At 45.2% G+C, this 10,631-nt stretch overlaps 1 pseudogene; it reads left to right on the top strand.

The window, feature by feature from the left end:
• The first annotated feature begins 300 nt into the window (after window positions 1-300).
• On the top strand, window positions 301-2,013 carry LOC138431439 (zinc finger protein 280A-like; annotated as a pseudogene).
• Window positions 2,014-10,631: the final 8,618 nt, after the last annotated feature.

Genomic DNA, 10,631 nt, shown 5'->3' with positions numbered 1-10,631 from the left:
TGGTAACCGAGTGACAGACGCGTGGGATGTTCAGGACTAAGGAACGATTCACATTCTGGGCAGGAGGAAGCAGGATGGTGTGAGATTCCAATCACTCTCCTCAGAATTACCTGCAGATTAAAATGCATAAGTTGTATATTTCTGGAGTTTTCCATTTAATATTCTCGGTGACCAACTGAGGGTGACCTGAAACCACAGAGACTGACACCTGAGATCAGATGGGATGACCTTGCCTGGTGATTGCTTTTAGGGGGAGAAAAACACTAGAAGGGGCCACTTGAAGCCACAAGTGGTTGCAAAATGGCCCATCTCTTCCCGTGTGAGGAAGCACAAGCACCACCACAACCCGAGAAAAAGACCGCCGTGTCCAAATCCAGAGGTGAGGACAATGACGATGCTGAGGTCATCTTTGTTGGAGTGGAGCACGTCAAGGAGGATGCTGAAACCTTCTTTGTCAGAGTGATTTCAACTTCAAAGCCAGTCATTTCTAATGTTTTGAACAGAGTGACCAGGGACTCATCTTCAAGAAGAATGAAGGACCACGTGAATCCGGATCCCTCCTGCAGGTGGCAACCTGCAAATCTGAGGACCCCAGCATCAGAGCCAGCTGCCGTATCACCAGTTTCTCAGTGTGTATGGGGAGGAAGAGGCAGTTCTATTATTTCGGAGCCTTCATCTAAACCTGATTAGAAAACGAGCTCGCCGGAAACTGTCCTTCACAATTCAGAATTGTTCTCTCTGTGGCCTCCCTGTCTCTCTGGAGCCGTTCTCTCATTAGGAGGCAAGGATGAAAGCCCTCTTAATTCAAAGCGGTGTCCCACTTCAGATGTGAATTTTAACAGTGGGAATCCCAAAAGACCCAAACTCAGCGATGGAATCCCAGGGGGACCTGCCTCCACCATGGCCCCTCCAGGTATCTCTCCTGGAAAAACACGGTTATGACCTTGGAAGATTCCCCGACCTCACCGAGCCGTGTGCATGGTGGGGCATCATTTTCACGGACTCGCACCAATGGCCAGGCATGCTTCCGTCTTATGGATCCAGAAGGAACATGTAGTTTGTCAGGCCTGGAGAAAATGGACTTTCTGACTCTTGCACGTCAGAGCAAGACTGTTGATCCCATGAAAGTAAATCTGGGATCAAATTCACTGATGAGAGTAAATGTTATTTGATGGCTTTTACTTTGGAGCATACAAGAGACGGCACCAGAACAGAAGACTCACACAGCCTTCAAATGCCTCAGCTGCTTGAGTCTTCTAAAATATGTCAAGTTTATGACCCACCTGAGGAACCATCTGGAGCTTGAGAGGCAGAAGGGTGACAGCTGGGAAACCCACACTACCTGCCAGCACTGCCACCGCCAGTTTCCCACCTCGTTCCAGCTGCAGTGTCGCATGGAAAGTGTCCCTGCTTCCTGGGAGCCCTCCACGGTCTGTAATATCTGTGAATTGTCCTTCAAAACAGATCAGGTTCTCTTACAGTACCTGAAGGACAGTCACAAACCTGGCAAAATGCCCTATGTCTGCCGTGTTTGCAGTTACAGATTGTCAGCTTTTGCCAATGTAGAGGCGTATTTTAGAACATGGCATGGAAACATGAACAATTTGTTTGTCTGGTTTGCCTCAAAATGTTCAAATAGGTGACATCCTTTGTAAATCACGCTCAGAGGAACTGCAACAGGAGGGTCTTTCCATGTTGCAAGTGCTGGCTACAAAGTTTGAACGTGAAGGAAAAGACCGAGCACCAAACCAAGAATCATCAGTCATTCAAACAGCCAGAGAACTTGCCAGGGTTGCCTCCTGAAACAGAGGTCATGATCCAAAGTTCAGTTCAGCTGGGACTGAGAGAGACAGCATCCATCATTGTGAGGAACACTGACTCCCAGGTGCCACCCAGAAAACACACAAAAAAGATTGACTACGAGCACAAAATATTCCAGACATGCTGCAGCATGGGATCTGGCTAAAAAATTATGTTCTACCCACCTCCAGAAATTCAGAAAAGCCCCATTGAGGTTCAGCCAGCTGTACATAAAGACCCTGCCTGGCTTTTGTTGTTCAGTTGCTCAGTCGTGTCTGACTCCCTGTGACCCCATGAACTTCTGTATGCCACGCTTCCATGTCCATCATCATCCCCTGAAGCTTGCTCAAACTCATTCCGTTGGGTTGCTGATGCCACCCAATCATCTCATCCTCTGTCATGCCTTCTGCTGCTGCCTTCAATAGTTCCCAGGATCAAGCGTTTTGTTTTGTTTTGTTTTGTTTTCCCAATGAGTTGACTCTTCCCTTCAGGAGGCCAAAGTATTGGAGCTTTAGCATCAGTTTTTCCACTGAAGATTCAGGGTTGATTTCCCTTAGGATTGACTGGTTGGATCTCCTTGCAGTCCAAGGGACTCTCAAGAGTCTTCTCCATTCTCCAGCACCACAGTTTGAAAGGATCCATTCTTCAGCACTCAGCCTTCTTTATGGTGCAGCTCCTCCATCTGTACCTGACTCCTGGAAAAACCATAGCTTTGACTTTATGGACGTTTGTTGGGAAAGTAATGTCTCTTTCTTTTAAAACACTGCCTAGCTTTGTCACAACTTTTCTTCCAAGCAGTGAGCATCTTTTAATTTCGTGGCTGCAGTCACCATCTGCAGTGATTTTGGAGCTCAAGAAAATAAATTCTGTCACTGTTTCCATTGTTTCTTCATCTATTTTCCATGAAGTGATGAGGCCTTTGCCTGTGTGAACCACAACAAACTCTGGAAAATTCTTAAAGAAATGGGAATACCAGACCATCTGACCTGCCTCCTGAGAAATCTGTATGCAGGTCAAGAAGCAACACTTAGAACTGGACATGGAACAAGCGACTGGTTCCAAATAGGGAAAGGAGTACGTCAGGATTATATACTGTTGCCCTGCTTATTTAACTTAAACGCAGAGTACATCATGAAAAACACTGGGCCAGATGAAGCACAATCTGGAATCAAGATTGCTGGAGAAACAGCGACAACCTCAGATATGCAGATGATGTCACCCTAAGGGCAGAAAGTGAAGAGCCTCTTGATGGTGGCAAAAGAGGAGAGTGAAAGACTGGCTTAAAACTCAAATTTCAAAAAACAAAGATCACAACGTCTGGTCCCATCACTTTATGGCAAAGAAATGGTGAACAATTGAAAATAACAGCACGTTTGATTTTCTTGGACTCCAAAATCACTGTGGATGGTGAATGTAGCCACAAAATTAAAGGAAGCTAGCTCCTTGGAAGAAAGCTATGGCAAACATAGACAGCATCAAAAAAGAAAAAAAAAAAAAAAAGCTAAGGCATCACTCTGCTGACCAAAATTCTTATAGTCAAAGCTATGGTGGTTCAGACAGTAAGGAATTCACTTGCAATGTGGGAGACCTGGGTTCATTCATGGGAAGGACATCCCTGTAGTCCGGTGGAAATACTCGGTGCTCCCAGATTAGGGCGTCCAAGTTCATTCCTTGGTCAGGGCATTAGATCCCACATACTGCAACTAAAAATACCACATGTGACAATTAAAATTCCTGCTCCCACATGCTACAATGAAGATTGAAGGGTCCTTGTGCTGGAACTAAAAACAAGCACAGCCAAGTAAATGAACAAATCTTTGAAAGAAAGAAAGAAAGAGGTATGAGAATTCCCTGTTGCTTCAGTGGTTCGGACTTGATGCTTTCACTGTCAATGGCCAGGGTTCAACACCTGGTTGTGGAACTAAGATCCCACAGCTTCTGTGGCATGACCAAACAAAACCCCAGAAAGATAACTGAGGAGTACAGAACTCCCAAAGTTTGAAAATGAAGCAATGGCACTGCACACAGGCTGAGGATAGAGTAAGGATTGCCAGGAACCCAAAGTGCAAAAGCGGCACCTCTGTAATTCACAAGCCTCTTTAATGTTGTGGTTTAGGCTTCTCCTTCTCCTGCTTCTGAACCTAAATAACTTATTGCTCCTAAGAGAAATTGTTATGGGAAAAACATTATTTGAACTGAATGATAGTGAAAATAGCAAATTTTTGAGACAGAGCTAAAGCAGTTTCATGTATTAATATGCATCACATTTGAAAAGAAGAAAGGTTGGAAAAACAATGACCTAAGTCAGTGCTATTCACAGACCTTTCTGCAGCAATAGAAAACATTTTCATAATTGTTACATGTATTCCCTCATAAGGGCGATCAGCTTTTCACATATATAAATGCTTATGTTTTTTTTCTTTTCTGTGAGGTGTTCTGTTTATATCCTTTATCTGTATATTCAGATGGAGTGTTCATCCGGCAGGGTTTGTTTTCTTTCTTTCTTTTTTTTTTTTTTTTTTGCCTGGCGGTGAGGATTAAGGGATCTTAGATCTTCAACCAGGGATTGACTCTCTGCCCCCTGCAGTGGAAGCACAAATCTCTAACAACCCGATCATTAAGGAATTCTCAGTAAAAGATATTTTCTATGTCCCTGTCTAATATGCCACTTTGCAAATGTTAAAATGTAGCCAGTGTGACTGCGGTATTAAATCTTTGTGTGTGTTCAGCGGCTTCAGTCTGTCCAACTCTTTGCGACCCCATCAGTGTAGCGCACCAGACTCCTCTGAACCCACATTTTTACATCTCCTGTATTGGCAGGCAGATACTTTACCACTAGCACCAACTGGAAACCTATTAAATCTTTACTTTAATTAATTTAACATTAAAAGATATGGCTAGAAGGACCAGATCTTCCTTACAAAGGAGTTTCAATTAACTTGTATACTCAGTAATTTGTGTATGTCTTCGATATTTTCCTCAAGATGAGATTCCATGCCCCTCCCTAAATGTAGGCTGTATTTAGCGGCTTGTTTCCAAGAACAGAATATGTCAGCAGGAAGGAGACAACTTTATAGCAGACGAACTAGTGGTAGGTCATATTGATAGTATGAATCCTTGATGGGAGATGATGAGAAAGATATTTTGCCTTGGAGGTATAGTTCTAAAATTATATAAACCCCAGGGCAATCAGGAGAAACATCCCAAACCCATATAGAGAGTCATTCTGCAAAATACCTGTCCCTGAAGGACTCCTGAAAACTGTCAAAAGTCTTGAAAAACAAGGAAAGTTTAAGAAACTGCTATAGACCAGAGTAAGCTAAGGGAGGTATCTGTAGCTTTTTGCTCTATATTCTCATGCAGTTCAGTATCCTATATGGGACTATGAAACTAGGAAAGAACATTTGTGGAAAAACTGGTAAAATTTGAGAAAACCCTGGAACTTAGTTAAAGGTACCCTACTGAAAGATGCTGGAATAATTGTGAAGCATAAAGGAAGTCATTTCACATACATACATTTCAGACATTGCAAGTGTTTTCTCTACACAACACCCACTTCATTTTGACTTCACGGAGATGGAAATCTGAAGTACGGCATACTTAACAGAAATCTTCGAATACAAAGGATCAATAATATTTAGACTGTGTCATCTGACTATAATGCAATAATGAGAAATTGACCAAGAAACATCTTTGAAAATGCCATTCACTTGGAAAATAGAAATAACTATCTTAACATATATCTCTATGGAATTTTCATGCAAGAATCCTGGAGCAGATTGTCATTATTTTCTCCAGGGGATCCTCCTGACCCGGGATCGAACCCAGGCCTTTTGTGTCTCCTGCATTGGCTGGAAAGCGATTTACCAGTTGAGTGACCAGGGAAGCCCATGCAATATTTACGCTTGTCTTTAGAAGAGAATATTAGGATATACTCGGACGTGAATGATAATGAACAGTCTATTCGCAAAAATTGCGGGACACAGTTAAAGTTGTACAGAGAAACAATGGAAAGAGTAACAGACTTTATTTTCTTGGGGTCCAAAATGATTGTGGATGGTGAATGCAGCCATGAGCTTAAAAGATATGTGGCCCTTGGAAGAAAAGCTATGACAAGCCTAGACAGCCTATTAAAAAGCAGAGACATTTCTTTGCTGACAAAGTCCATCTAGTCACAGCTATGGTTTTCCCCACAGTCATGTATGGATGTGACAGCTGGACCGTAAAGAAGGTGGAGTGCCGAAGAACTGATGCTTTTGAACTGTGGTGTTGAAGACTCTCGAGAGTCCCTTGGACAGCAAGATTCAACCAGTCAATCCTAAGGGAAATCAACTCTGAATATTCACTGGAAGGACTGATGCTGAATCTGACGATCCAATAGTATGGCCACCTGATGGGAAAAGCCAACTCATTGGAAACCACCTTGATGCTGGGAACGACTGAGGGCAGGAGAAGAAGTGGGCGGCGATGGATGAGATGTTCGGATGGTATCACCAACTCAATGGACATGAGTTTGAGCAAACTCCAGGAGACAGTGAAGGACAGGAAAGCCTGGTGTGCTGCATGCAGTCCATGGCGTTGCAAAGAGTCCAACATGACTGAGGGACTGAACAACAACAACAAATTAAGGTAAATTTATAGCATTAGATACAAGAGAAATGAGAGTTACTAACAGTTATCTCAAAAAGTTGTAAAGATGAGCAACAGAACAAACATAGCGATGTGAAGGAATGAAATTAGTAAAGAATGAAAAATGAATATATTAGAGAAGAAAATAATGTAACACAACCAAAACTTTATCCTCCCATAGGAGATCTCAACGGTCTACTAGGAGACTTCCAGCAGCACAGGGCATTTAAAAAAGACTCTGTGAAGGGCCAAAAAAGAAATATTTTAGGCTTTGCAAATATGATCATTGGCGATTAAGTTTTCAGCCATAGACAACAACGAAAGAAACTGGCAAGTCCCTGTTCCAAATTTAAGGACTCCGAAAACTGAATTTCACACAATTTCCACATCAGAAAATAAAATTCTTTTCGGTTTTCCTCAGCCATTAAAAGCATAAAGCTCTAAAATTAAAAAGAAGAAGAAGAAGAAAAAGTAAAGCTCATTCTCAGCTCACAATAGACAGTGCAAAAACAGGGGCAGGCTGCCCTGCCTTGATTGAAATGTAATTCCAAGAGGAGGGGCGCCAAGATGCACTGTAAGGTCAAGTTCCTTAAGCAAAGAACTGGCTTAAGGGAGGTCACCCCTGAGGGCTGTGAGTGCCGGACACCATCACTGGACTCCCCTGGTAGACTCGGAGGCCGTTCTCAGCCCTGAGCCCTGGCGACTGTGCCATCTGTTTTTTCTTTCTTCGCGTTTGGTGAGCTGAGCAATCTTGACCCAATACTCTTGAGATTCAGATTCAGCCTGACCACGCCCACAGGGGGTGCTTTTAGGGGGGGGGAGGGGTGGGGGGGAGGGGTTGGGGGGGTGTCCATCGCGCGCGCATGCGCCCAACTCGGCCTCGCGGCCAATCAAATTGCAGGAGCCGACACCTGGCAGCCAATCATCGGAGGCAGCCCGCTCGCCTGTAGGAGGAGCTGAGGCGGCGCCCCTGACCTGAGGAGGCCTCATCCCCTCGGGCTCGCCTCCTCAGGCTTGATCCGGGAACTGCCTAAGGCAGGTGAGCCGCAGGCAGTTCTGTCTCCTCCGTCAACGGGGGCTGGTAAGGACTGGAGCGTGGTTCAGCCAAAGAGGTGCCTGACGGCTAAAGGGAGGGTTTCTCGGGTCACCACTCTCACGAGGCCTTGCTCGGTGGGGCGGCTGGTGAGGGCCCGCGGGCCCTCAGGAGGGAGCGTGCGGCAGGACCCACAGGCCTCAGGCGCCTTTCGCCCTCTCTCCTCTCTAGTCTGGGCGGGCTCAGCTCTCCAGCAGCTTTCCGGCCCGGGGGGTGGGTGGGACAAGCCAGCTCCAGGAAAGGGCCTCTTAGGCCCCTGGCTCCGGGCACCACCCCCAGCTCTCCTGTGGAACCTAATGATTTAAACACACACAAACACAAATCTTCACGGCCCAACCCCGTCCTGCACCCAGGCATAGGCAGGCGAGCGCAGCAAAAAAAAAAGAAAAAAATCGATCTAGTGGCCTCATCACTGCCCTGGTGCTTTGGTCGTTTTCCTGTTTCCTTGGCCTCTCCTCAGACTCCAGGGCTGCCCCATCCCTGGGGGCCCCGAGATTCAGGCCTTTGGTTCGGGAAGTTGGCAGATGAGGTATTTGTTTGTTTGTTACTGAGAGAAGGGAGGTGGGAGGAAGAAGCTCAGGGCAAAGGAGTTCAATCACTTGGTCTGGTTGAGTGTGAGACGCCTGGTCAGCATCCATAGGGTAGGACCAGGTAGGGCCTGGGGGGATAAAATGTTCCTGGAACAGGGGACTCACCCTGGCCGTTTCCTCTGCTTGTCCCCAGGATGTGACCATGTGCTGCCTGAGAGGTCTCAAGCGCTCAGGATTTCAGTGGGCCCCTGAGGTAAGGTGACAGACATCTTTACAACAAGGGACAAAGTTGTGGCTTTCTTACTTTGTGTCTTTCTCCTTTCATTCGACGGCTAACACATTGCTGTTGAGAGAGAGTATTCCTGATTGGGGATTACCTGACCCTGATTGCGGGTGCTGACTTCAGGGCCATCATGGTTTCAGGTTGGCAGCTTTCTGAGTGGCAAGCTTAAAAACAGGCAGGGTGACTTGCTTTCTCCTGCCTTCTTGAAAGAAAAAAAGTAAGAGCACCATGGGTCTTAAGCTGTGTACAGCTGACTCCTACCACTTGGTGAGGCTAAAATGGGGCAATGCACATATCCTAAGGTTTTAGCTAGGAAAGCAAAGCAATGCAGGTGTGGGGTTCCCTGGTGGCCTGGTGATTAGGATTTTGGGTTTTCACTGCAGTGGTCTGGATTCAGTCTCTGGTCAGGGAACTGGGACCCCACAAACCAAACAGCATGGCCAAATGAATGAATGAATTCGGTGGTTCATTCAGAGAAATTATCCTGTGATTTAACATGTTCACGTGAGATTACTTGCTCATTTCTGTACCCTTAAGGGCTTTTCTTCATTAAGTAAGTGAACTCCACTGGATGGGGTGAGGCACCATCTGAGTTCATTTCATGCGCGTAAACAAGATCATAGGAGCTCTATGCCCAGCAACTTGTGCCTACAGCTGTGTTGTATACTTATCTTGCTGGTACAGCTTTGAACTTCACCGCATGTTTTGTTTTGGTCACAATATGTGGCTTCATAGGATATTAGTTCCCCAGCCAGGGATCGAACACAGGATCCTGGCAGTGAGAGGGCTGAGGCCTAACCAAACCACTGGACTGCCAGGCAACTCCTGTGTTTCGGTGCTGTGGATAGGGGTATGTGTGTGTGTGTCTGTATGTGTGTGTGTGTGTGTGTGTGTGTTTTGATTTTTGCTATATTTATAGGAGTACTGTTCTGTGCGTAAGTATGATGTGAATGGTATTAGAACTTGAAATGTTTGTGTTGTACATATGATCTCAACATGGAATAGTTTGAAAGAACTTACCACTTGTTATCTCTTGGCCTAGGATCTCTCCTGAGGTAGTAGTCAAGCTTTTGTCTGGCTTGGCAACCTCTGAAGACTTAGCTAGTTGAATCTAAGCTCTCTCACTTGTCTGTACTGTTGAAGCCTCATTTCCTCCTTCTGTGGGCCTCTCCAAGGGGCTTCTCTTGTGGAGGCTGCTGTCTTTACTCAGAATGAGTGATTCAGGAAAGTACTTGCACCCATGATAAAGTGCAGAGTTTTTTTGAGATGTTACACATCTGCACTTGTGTATTTGCTTAGTCTCACAGGTCTACCCTGTGATAGATTGAGACAGAACTACACAGGGGTGGGAATATTAGGAGATTGAATTCACTTGAAGGCTGGTTACCATACCCATTAATCCACTATGCCAGCCTTTTTTTTATATGATCCCAGCTCTGTCAATGTGAGCAAATTATTTGGCTTGTGTACCCTTCTTGTGTGCTGCTACTGCTGCTAAGCCGCTTCAGTCATGTCTGACTCTGCAGTCTCATGGACAGCCACCCACAAGGCTCTCCCTTATCTGGGATTCTCCAGGCAAGAACGCTGGAGTGGGTTGCCATTTCCTTCTCCAGTGCATGAGAGTGAAGTCGCCCAGTTGTGTCCAACCCTTCGAAACCCCATGGACTGCGGCCTACCAGGCTCCTCCGTCTGTGGGATATTCCAGGCAAGAGTACTGGTTTGGGTTTCCATTGCCTTCTCCAGCTTGTGTGCTCTTGTGGTTTGATGTACTCAATTCCTGATCTGCTCATTTCTAGACCTACTCATTTCTTGATGTTCTAGCAAGTCTCCTCTTTGCCCTGCATTAATGTTTCTGTTTCTCTGGATGGTTCCCATCAGCAAACAGACTGACCATAATGTGACCTGTCGTTAAAAATCCATCTTTTGGTGACACCTCCTGCTTCTGCTGCTTTTATTTCATATTTGCTTGTGATAGACCTCTGCAGAGTTGTTCCTAGACTTTGTTATCTCGAGTTCTCTCATTTTCCCATAAAGCCACTCTTGTCAAGGCCACAGGTGAATTCAAATGTTTAACTCAGTGGTGAATTTTTAATTATTTAATTTGTTGGCAGCCTTTATCAGAGTAGTTCATTTCCTCCTCCCTGAAAAAAATGTTTCACTTGGATTACAGAGTGCTTCTCTTTCCTGCTTGTCTTCCACCTACAGTTCTCCCACATACAATGTGTGACCTTTGTGTTTGGCTTTATTCAGATGTCGTATTTTCTTTTTAAATATTTATTTATTTAGCTATGTGGCA

This window comes from Ovis canadensis, chromosome Y (assembly GCF_042477335.2).
Source record: "Ovis canadensis isolate MfBH-ARS-UI-01 breed Bighorn chromosome Y, ARS-UI_OviCan_v2, whole genome shotgun sequence".
In the NCBI taxonomy this organism is placed as follows: Eukaryota; Metazoa; Chordata; class Mammalia; order Artiodactyla; family Bovidae; genus Ovis; species Ovis canadensis.
The sequence above is the reverse complement of the archived record's forward strand: the minus strand, read 5'-3'. Positions and strand labels throughout refer to the sequence as shown.